The sequence below is a fragment of the Aegilops tauschii genome, chromosome 3 (assembly GCF_002575655.3).
Source record: "Aegilops tauschii subsp. strangulata cultivar AL8/78 chromosome 3, Aet v6.0, whole genome shotgun sequence".
NCBI classification, from domain to species: Eukaryota; Viridiplantae; Streptophyta; class Magnoliopsida; order Poales; family Poaceae; genus Aegilops; species Aegilops tauschii.
The window spans coordinates 165,913,835-165,924,909 of NC_053037.3; positions in this window are offsets into that span (position 1 = coordinate 165,913,835).

Below are 11,075 nucleotides of genomic sequence, written 5' to 3' on the forward strand. Positions count from 1 at the left end.
GTAATTGACCTAGATGTAACCCTAGTGAAAGTGCATGTGGCACTTTATTATATTTTGGTGTGCTAAATATGAGTTTAGAGGAACTAATATCGGTTCCTAAAGTTTATCTTGGGATATTGGTTCCATGAAGATTATGATGGAGTTGTGTGACCCCCCAATTCAAAAAGGTCGAAGGCGTGGTTTACCGGTGACGCGAAGGTTTTCGTTTTGGTTCGTAGGATAAACCACACTATTAAGAGGGCTCATCGTGGATTAGTGTCGTGTGGGTATACTTCCAAAAGATAAACACCAACCCTCCTACCCCTACCACCATTGTTGTGTCTTTTGCGTGCTTTGCCGAGGTGTCAATAGAGAGTCAACAGATATTATCTAGACACCCTGTCTGCACAGGGGTCAAGCATGGGGTCTTGGACCCCCGTGCGGACGGGGTGGTCAGAAACTCTCCGGACACCCCGTGTGTTGACTCCCGTACGCACGGGGTGTCGTGAAACTTTCAGGACACCCCGTGCGCATGGGGTCTTTCGACCCCCGTGCGCACGAGGTGCGGTTTCAGTCTCTGAGTACCCCATGCGCACTGGGCTGACTTAGCCCATGCGCATGGGGTCAAATGGGCAGAAATGCCCACCCGGCCAATAACACTCACTGGTACGTGTCGGTCCTAAACAAACGGTTTTTAACCCCTTTCCGCGACGGCATTCGGAACCATCACCATGTGAGTGTGGGCGATAGGGGGGTCCTTCCCACACGACCCAGAAACCGTTGGGGATATGCCCTCCTGGCACACACGCTCGGCAAAATGAGGTCGTGTGCGACCGGCGAGCACTCAAATACAGAAATACGTACAGTAGTGCTAAAAAAATACGATTATACAGGCGAAATCATTTCCTGTCGTAAGTACATCCCACACAGCCAGTCACCACTAAACGTTTCTGTTCGTATATACATCCCACACAGTCACTACAAGGAAAACGTTTATGCAAGGTGGCGTAACGCAAACAGTTTTGAAGAGAATGTCGTGTGTGATTGTTCATTGATCCAACACGGTTTATTCCTAGAAACTGTGTGCGTTGCCTGAGGTCATCGCCCACGGTGTTTTCTCATTAACCGTTTGCAATAGGAAAACCCAATTAGCAAGCTAATTAGCCAATTAGCGGGCTAATTGCCCTATTTTTAATAATCCATTTACTAATCTAATTGACATTCATATTAAGCACATAATATATTCCATTTCCATATTAAGGAAGCAGGATTTCAGAATTGAAATACATCGGAATACAACATGATATAGCTTCAGCACTCAGCTACCCCATTACACAACTGCACCAGCAGCAAGTTTCACATGCAACATCTAGAACCTTTCAAAATTAGCATCATAGACGGTACATAGAGAAATGCATCTCATCCGGAAAACTGCTGAAGCGGAAGGCGAATATTGAGCCTTCATTCATGTTGAAGGTCTTTACAAGTTTAGGCCAGTGCCTGTGGATGATTGACCGTCCATCCTTCGACCTCTTCAGGAACACTTCAATATTGAACCGTGGGTGTTGTATGAAAACTTTCCTCGCCTCCTCACCACAGAGGTGGTTTGAGAGGTAATCATCAGTGAACCCTGAAAACAAGGATGTGCATAAATATCTTCTCTATATTGGAAACGGGGCAAAGGAATAAAAAATGCAAGGTATAATAGTTAGTACCATCTTGTAAACCTGAGTGCTTCCCATTGTTTCCCTGCAACACATATAAGGTAGTTAGTCATCAGGTTAAGTAAGGGTTCGCATGCTATCAGTAAAATATGTTGATGAAAAATAAGCACATTGCAGATTCATCAGATTAATTCAAGCCACATGGAAAACCCATTTATCCAAACGAAGCATGATTAAGAACTAGGAAATATAGCACTTGTATATGTTTCTCATGTAGTAAGTGCAACCAAATTCGATTTATTCCTCACATGGTATACAATAACAGAATGCAGCCACAGCAATTGAACATCGCATTGCAGAATTGAACCAAGAAGTTAACTAAACACCACAACAAATGAACCAAACGTTAACTGAGCACCAGATTGCACAATATAACATACTCCTAATAGAAGATCAGGCAGTTAACCAAACCAAGCATGCTTAACAACTTGGAAATATAGCAATTGTATTTGTTTTAGTATAGCCAAATTCGATTTATTCCTCACATGGTATACAATAACAGAATGCAGCCACAACAATTGAACATCACATTGCAGAATTGAACCAAGCAGTTAACTAAACACCACAACAAATGAACCAAACGTTAACTGAGCACCACATTGCACAATATAACATACTCCTAATAGAATATCAGACAGTTAACCAAACCAAGCATGCTTAAAACCTTGGAAATATAGCAATTATATTTGTTTTATCATGTATTTAGTACAACCAAATTCGATTTATTCCTCACATGGTATACAATAACAGAATGCAGCCACAACAATTGAACATCGCATTGCAGAATTGAACCAAGCAGTTAACCAAACACCACAACAAGTGAACCAAGCCACAAAAAATGAACCAAGCAGTTAACTAAACACCAACTGAACAATATAACATACTCCTAATAGAAGATCAGACAGCTAACCAAACCAAGCATGCTTAACAACTTGGAAATATTGCACCCTGAAGAATTGAACATCACATTTGCAGAATTGAACCAAGCAGTTAATTGAACTCCACATTGCACGACATATAGAACATATACACTATAGTAGAAGATTGCATGGTAAAAGTAGATAGCACAATTCACTAGAATTTGTTAAGGAAAGGCAGTAGCTAGCAAACTGAACATGGGTCCTTATAGTGAGCTAATAAGACAAGCTACTCCTCATTGTCGAAGATATCGATGGCGATTAATTGGCTCCTTGGACATGGAAGAGGGGGAGGCCTCCGCATCGTGGGTGCCCTCGTTGTAGTGGTGAGTTGCCTGAGCTGCTCCGGGCAGCAACCTGCTGGCTCTCGAGATGAGGTAAGCATGTGCACGCTAAGAAAACACCTCGTAGTCTTCGTCGAAGGCACCGACGGTGGCCTTGAGAAAATGCCACGAACTGTCGTTTAAAGCAGCCAACTGCGTCGCGGCATCGGCACGCGAGGCGTCAACGGTGGCCTCGACGGCGAGGTGCTCCTCCAAGATCTGGGGGTCGGCATGAATGGCAACCATCGCGACCTCATCCGCGCGTGCGGCCACGATTTGCTTCTCCACTGCCAAATGCTCCTTGAGGTCCTGGCTATACTGCGTGCACCATGGCTTAGGCCAGCGCTTATTTGGTGGAGGGATCGGTGATTTGGGTGGAAGGTGTCGCGCTCGCACCGGCTGTCGGGGCATGTGGGATGTGGAAGGAGGAGGAGGATGGGGGTCGGGTGTGGATTACCTGCCTGGATAGGCGAGGCCGAGCAGCGTGAAGGAGGGTCGCCGGCGAGGAGGCGGCGGCACTGCAAGCAAGGAGTGAAGGTTTCAACTTGGAAAGGAAGGCGGAAACAGGGGAAATGTGGATTTTGGTAAGGGGGAGGGGGCGGGGAGGTAGATATTTCCGCGGAAGCCAAAAATTTGGAATCGCTTTAGCCAAAAAACAGGTGCGCAAAGTGTCATCAGACACGGTCCCTTATTCAGAGTGGGCTGTGGACTGTAGCTGTTGCACCTTCTTGCGTAAGCCGTATGCGTACTATACTCCGACGGTGCTCCAACATATTTTGTGCTGCATCTCACACGGTTGGTTATAATAAACTGTGTGGGATCTACTTGATTTTTCGTCTTGATTTGAATTACATAATGGGGTCACAGCGGCCATGGACGGTGTTTGAATTGCTAGACCTTTTATCTACAGTGATCATGCAACTATATGTGCGTCATAAAAGAATTGGAATTATTCAAGGATTGTTTGGACATTTTTATGCATTAAGTGAGTTTTCAATGCATTTATGTGCATAATTCAAATTTTGAACTACATGCACATGCTCCAGTGCATATAAATTGGTTGAAAAATCAAATCTTTGTCCTTGGGTGCATGCTTAGGTCCCATGCAAGAAATGGGAATGAATTTCAAACACCAGGGCACCGTTGATTGCCGGCAAAACATTGAGATGCCTGGTTTTTAAATTCTAGTAAATCCAAAAATCGTGTGAAGTTCATGAAACTTGGCATGCTATCATGGAGCGGCATCAACATGCCGTGGTAAATTTTTGTCCCATTTGGGGCAGGTTTGGGTATATGCTTCTCACGAACCAGAGCTTCTCACAACAAGCATGATGGTTTCGGTAGGGAATGCCCCACCTTTGGGAACGAAACGATATCCATTCCCTCTTATTGCTTTCAAAAAAATTCGTGTCAACATAGAACAACAGGAGTTTTGTGTTATTTTTTGTGATTTTCTGGGGATCGTTTGGCCATTTTTTATGCATTAAGTGAGTTTTCAATGCATTTATGTGCATAATTCGAATTTGAACTACATGCACATGCTCCAGTGCATATAAATTGGTTGAAAAAAAATCAAATCTGTGTCCTTGGGTGCATGCTTAGGTCCCATGCAAGAAATGTGAATGAATTTCAAACACCAGGGCACCGTTGATTGCCGGCAAAACATTGAGATGCCTGGTTTTTAAATTCTAGTAAATCTAAAACTCGTCTGAAATTCATGAAACTTGGCATGGTATCATGGAGCGGCATCAACATGCTGTGGTACAAATTTTGTCCCATTTGGGGTAGGTTTGGTTATATGCTTCTCACAAACCGGAGCTTCTCACAACAAGCATGATAGTTTTCGGTAGGAAACGTCCCACCTTTGGGGACGAAATGATATCCATTGCCTCTTATTGCTTTCAATTTTTTTTCTCTTGTCAACATAGAACAACAGGAGTGTTGTGTGAATTTTTGTGATTTTTCGGGGTTTGTTTGGACATTTTTATGCATTAACTGAGTTTTCAATGCATTTATGTGCATAATTCAAAATTGAACTACATGCACATGCTCTAGTGCATATAAATTGGTCGAAAAATCAAATATGTGTCCTTGGGTCCATGCTTAGGTCCCATGCAAGAAATGGGAATGAATTTCAAACACCAGGGCACCGTTGATTGCCGGCAAAACATTGAGATGCCTGGTTTTTAAATTCTATTAAATCCAAAAATCGTCTGAAATTCATGAAACTTGGCATGCTATCATGGAGCGGCATCAACATGCCGTGGTAAATTTTTTGTCCCATTTGGGGCAGGTTTGGGTATATGCTTCTCACAAACCAGAGTTTCTCATAAAAAGCATGATGGTTTCGGTAGGGAACGCCCCACCTTTGGGGACGGAGCGATATCCATTGCCTCTTATTGCTTTCAAAAAAATTCTCGTGTCAACATAGAACAACAGGAGTGTTGTGTTATTTTTTGTGATTTTTGGGGGTTTGTTTGGACATTTTTATGCATTAAGTGAGTTTTCAGTGCATTTATGTGCATAATTCAAATTCGAACAACATGCACATGCTCCAGTGCATATAAATTGGTTGAAAATACAATCCGTGTCCTTGGGTGCATGCTTAGGTCCCATGCAAGAAACGGGAATGAATTTCAGACACTAGGGCACCCGTTGATTGCCGGCAAAACATTGAGATGCCTGGTTTTTAAATTCTAGTAAATCCAAAACTCGTCTGAAATTCATGAAACTTGGCATGCTATCATGGAGCGGCATCAACATGCTGTGGTAATTTTTTTCCCATTTGGGGCAGGTTTGGGTATATGCTTCTCACAAACCAGAGCTTCTCACAACAAGCATGATGGTTTCAATAGGGAACATCCCACCTTTGGGGACGAAACGATATACATTGCCTCTTATTGCTTTCAAATTTTTTCTCGTGTCAACATAGAACAACAGGAGTGTTGTGTGAATTTTTATGATTTTTTGGGGTTCGTATGGACATTTTTATGCATTAACAGAGTTTTCAATGCATTTATGTGCATAATTCAAATTTGAACTACATGCACATGCTCCAGTGCATATAATTGGTTGAAAAATCAAATCTGTGTCCTTGGGTGCATGCAAGAAATGGGAATGAATTTCAAACACCAGGGCACCGTTGATTGTCGGCAAAACGTTGAGATACTTTGTTTTTAAATTCTAGTAATCTAAAACTCGTCTGAAATTCATGAAACTTGGCATGCTATCATGGAAGGGCACCCGACATGCTATGGTATTTTTTGTGTCCATTTTGAGAGAAGGCGCACCCGAATAATAACAGCCAACAAAGGCATTTTGAAAAAAATAGCTGCCACTTTAATATCTCAAACGTTTGTATAATTCAAACCGTGTGCGTTCGGTTAACCATTCACGTGACGCCATGTGTCTTGGTTTTAATGGCTATAGGAGGTGCCGTGTGGACAGCTGCTTGACTGAACGGGAGGCATGCGAGCGCAGTCCGGTGCGCAGGCTCACGGGAAAGCGTACAAGCTGTTCAACGCAGGATCTGTGCATCTCTTCAACGCAAACGGTTCAGATTACGGTAAGCAAATTAAAGCCAGACTTCGGCGCTAAGCCAAGAGACACTGCGATTTGTCAAAATATGCAGCCAAAAATCAATAGCACTATATATTTTTTGCAACTAAAATTCAGTAATTAAGCATAGATTTCATTCATACTAGAGATTAAGCAGTCATTCTCACCGGGAAGCGAGACAGCCTTGGACCGCCGCCCGCCTCGCTCCCACTGGTCTATATTAATGGCGCTGCCGAGCGGCCGCACACCCCCCATCCTCGCCACACACACAATTCCTCTCTCTCCACCCGCATCCTCGACGCCGCTCTGAGTCCTCAAAGCCGTCAGTGTATGAGGATGCCACCGAAGCGCCCCATCGGAGGGAGTGGCGACGCCGGGGCTGCTGAAGCACCGGAGCACGGCGTGAATATGGAGACAGAGGTTTCCGTCCCCGCTGATGAGGTGGAGAACAAGGCTGCCAACAAGCAGAGGCGGGTCGAGAAAGAACCGCGAGCGACTCCAGCAAGCCTAGACTTCATCAACAACCTCCCCGATGATATGTTCATAGTCATCATATCCCTCCTCCCAATCAAATATCGGGCGAGGACAGCCGCCCTTTCCCGGCGGTGGCGCACCCTATGGCTCCGCACCCCTATCGACCTCCTCGACGCCCACAAGCTCTGCCATGGCTATCGCCAAAGCTTGGATGTGTTCTCCCAGATCCTCAGCAGTCACGATGGCCCAATCAAAGGCCTTATCACGGGCATGTCCGTTCCAATGGCAAGGACCTAGCCAAGATTGGTGAGTGGTTCCGATCCCGCGCCATATATCAGCTCGAGAAGCTAAGTTATAATGATGGGCATATGCGCTTGCTGCCAACGTCCATGCTCCGCTTCGCGCCCACGCTGCGCCTCGCCAAGTGCATGAACTGCCATCCCCCCTTAATAACGCGCCCGCTCTTTTTCTACCACGACTGAAGCACCTCGAGGTTGTCGCCGTTCGCATCCCAAAGGATGACATGGAGCGCGTGCTCCGCGGCTGTACTGCACTCGAGTTCCTTCGTCTTCAGGCGATGAATTGGTCGAGTACCTTGCACATCACCTCCAGGACTCTCCGGACTATTTCTGTGTGTTGCTGGTGCTGCAACGAGAGATCACAAAAGGTGGACCACAATATGGTCATCCAGGACACACCTTCACTTGAGAGATTACTTGTAGTTGATCAACAAGGTCTAACAAGAATCAATGTCATTTCTGCGCCGAAATTGAAAGTGGTGGGCTACTCGTCTGTCAAATACTTCAACTTTCAGGTACAACAGTCGCCTTATATACCTCTCCTTGATATCAATGTTATTTCTAGTTTTGAAGATGTATGTTCGTCTGTCATCCAGCGAAGCTTCACCCAGACTCTGGGCACAGTGAAGGTCTTGGCACTAGAATCTGTCGGCCCCAACCTGGACCAAGTTGTCAGTTGCCTGAGATGCTTTCCGTGCCTGGAGAAGCTGTATATCGAGGTGGTGTTCCTTTCCTGTTAAATGTTAACCATAAGGGAGTTCAATTTTCTGCACCTTTTCGCAAGTTTACAATGACAATGTACTACGATTTCTAAAGGAATTTTGGAGGATTTTAGGACATACACCCCCACCCCATATTGGTTGCTTCATTCATATGGTTACAATCATCCATAAGCATTTCTCCTTTGAATTCATCTGTACTAGTTTTCTTAGGGAATTTTTCATCCAATCCAACCTCTTGTGAAGAAGGCTACATGTTTCTACTCCCTCCGTCCCATAATGTAAGACATTTTTTAACACTAGTGTAGTCTCAAAAAATGTCTTACATTGTGGGACAGAGGGAGTAGATTGTAATCAAATGTCCATGTTAATCATGCCAGATCGAAGATGGCACGTTGGTGCATTTTACAAATCCTACAAACCAAATGGGCGTGTAGCAGTGTTCAAAAACTGCATGTAGGCACTAACACATTCTCTTCTTTTGCAGTGCATATTAGGCCCGGAGGTGGATGATGTTTATAACGACAATCACATCGAGTGCCTGGATCTGCATCTCTCAAATATTACTTTGAACTCCTACCGAGGGACCCCACCGGAGATTACACTCGCCAGGTTCTTTCTTGCCACAGCAAAGGTGCTGAGGGTACTGAGGTTGAACACGCATTTAATTAGGAAAGATCAATGGTATGATTATCAGAGCCGGTTGGTACTGTGGAATGGAAGTGCCTCCAAAAATGCCGAACTTCGTATTGGCAGAGCATATGTCAAAGCAATTGGAAGTTATTGTGTCAAACCCATACATGACTTGTCAGCGGCTGATCCCTTTTCAGAAATGACGCAGCTTGCAATGTTTGAATTTGGGCGTTGTAATATTTGAATTTGAACCTTGCAATATTTATGGTATTTTATATTGAACCGTTTATGTTCTCTTGTCTCAACGCAAACAGTTCATCCGGGTGAACCGCATGTCGTACATCGCACACACCTTGATCTGGCTGACCATTTCTTTTGTTTTGCCTAATCACAAATAGTTCATCCGAGTGAATTGTATGCTGTACATCGCACACACCTTGGCTGACCATTTCTTTTGTGTTGCCTAATCACAAACAGTTCATCCGAGTGAACCGTATACTGTACATCGCACACACCTTCATCTGGCTGCCCGTTTCTTTTGTTCCTCCTCATTGAAAACGGTTAATTGAACTGAACCGTATGCCCTGAATTGCACACGCAACTAAAATCTGAACCGTGTTTGATGCATCCATCATCGCAAACGTTTTGCGCCTTTTTTGACGGTTTTTTTACACCACCGTTTGCGATTATTGCATCGCACACAGTTTCGTCGAAGGGTCTCTGATCGTAGTGTCGCGTTAGCAGCAACCTGCAGTAGTGACTATAAAAGGGCATCTTCTTCCACTTTCATCCCTAACCCTAATGTCTTGTTGAGCTCCACCATTGCTACACTCCAATTGCTCAATAATCTCAATCCCACCACCCAAACTTATTGGACTTTGGGGACTGAGAGAGCAAGACCCGATCTACATTTTGACTAAACCAAATTTGTGTTCCCCACAATATTTGTCCACCATTGACTTGTTACTCTTGGATCTTGGGCTCCTAGGCGGTTAGAGGTTCCTCCGGAAGCTTCCTTGCTTATGGTGTGCTCTAGGGAAGTTTGTAAAGGTGTGGTAGTCTCCTTCAAGATCAACCTCGAGTGATTCGAGGCTCATCCGTTGGGGGTGACTGGAAATAAAATACACTGTGCCTTCAGTGGTGTTCTGCAAGCTTTGGCTCTCGCACCCCTATAAACGGAGAGTAGCTCTTCCCCAAGGAAGAGTGAACTCTGGGATAAAACTCGCGTCCTCATCTCACTTGTGGTTAATCCTTTCCCACACTTACTTTGCTTTGTATGCTTGTTGGCTTGCTATCTAGTATGTTGTCTAACATATTTAGTCTTAACCTTGCTTACAATATAGGTTATGTTCTCCTGTTTTCATTTCTACTGAACCCTATTTATCTGGTTAACACTAAAATTGACAAGATTAAAATTTGTAGTCTCCTATTCACCCCCACTCTAGTCCACCGTATCGATCCTTTCACCTAGGTACCCCCCGACATCTTTATAAGCCGAGGGGCATAGTCCGTAGAGGTAGGGATAGTCTCATACACATATGATCTCGAGGTAGATCAACCTGTACTCATACCCCATTCGTCAACAAAACACAAGCAGGACGTAGTGTTTACCTCTTTAAGAGGGCGTGAACCCGAGTAAATACAGTGTCCATTCTTTGTCATGTTACCATCAAGCCAAGGCGACCAGCTCGGGACCCCCTACCCAAGATCTCTCGGATACGACTCTGTTACCTAGCGATTCAAGAACTATAGGCGGTAGTTGATGAGGCTGCCAAGCGTAGGGAGACTGCTGAGGAGAAGTTGTGCGTGATTGAGTGCCATCTGTCAGGTGTGTGTTGAATTGTATATGTTTCCCGACTCTTCCTTTGTCATGTTTGTCCATCTGCTTTACCAACATACTTGGTTGCAGCTTATGTCCCATGCTTGGATGAGGAGGTGAGGCTGGTGGCCCTTTACTATGGGCGGTCAAGGATTTAACTAGACGATGTTCTAAAGAAACGGTTTGCCAATTTTGTCGTTACAAATTGTATCATCAGGACAAGTCAACACATTTGGCATTTCGCGGTGCTTCCAGTGTTGGTAAAGGCAGAAGTGAAAGTGCTAATGGGTCATCTCTTTAAATAGGATGATAGCTCCATGAGCTTCCTAACATTTTTAATAAGTTCGACTGGGTTCCTACACGTGTTGAAAAGGTGAGATGATCAGCTACACGCGAGGGGGCAGATTGTTCTAGCGATGTTCAGGGCGCATTACACGGGCATAGGAATGAATCTGGCGCTGGCCGAAGAGATCCAGGTGGAGCTGAACGACGGTTATCCTTGGTATGCTACGAGAGGAGATGGACGAGGGGCATGCAAAGGACGGAGGAGAGGTTGGGGAAGGGGGAGGCCGACAGAGACGCCTTGCCGCCAGATAGCCTCTTCTGAAGGGACGACCGTCGAAGCAACGA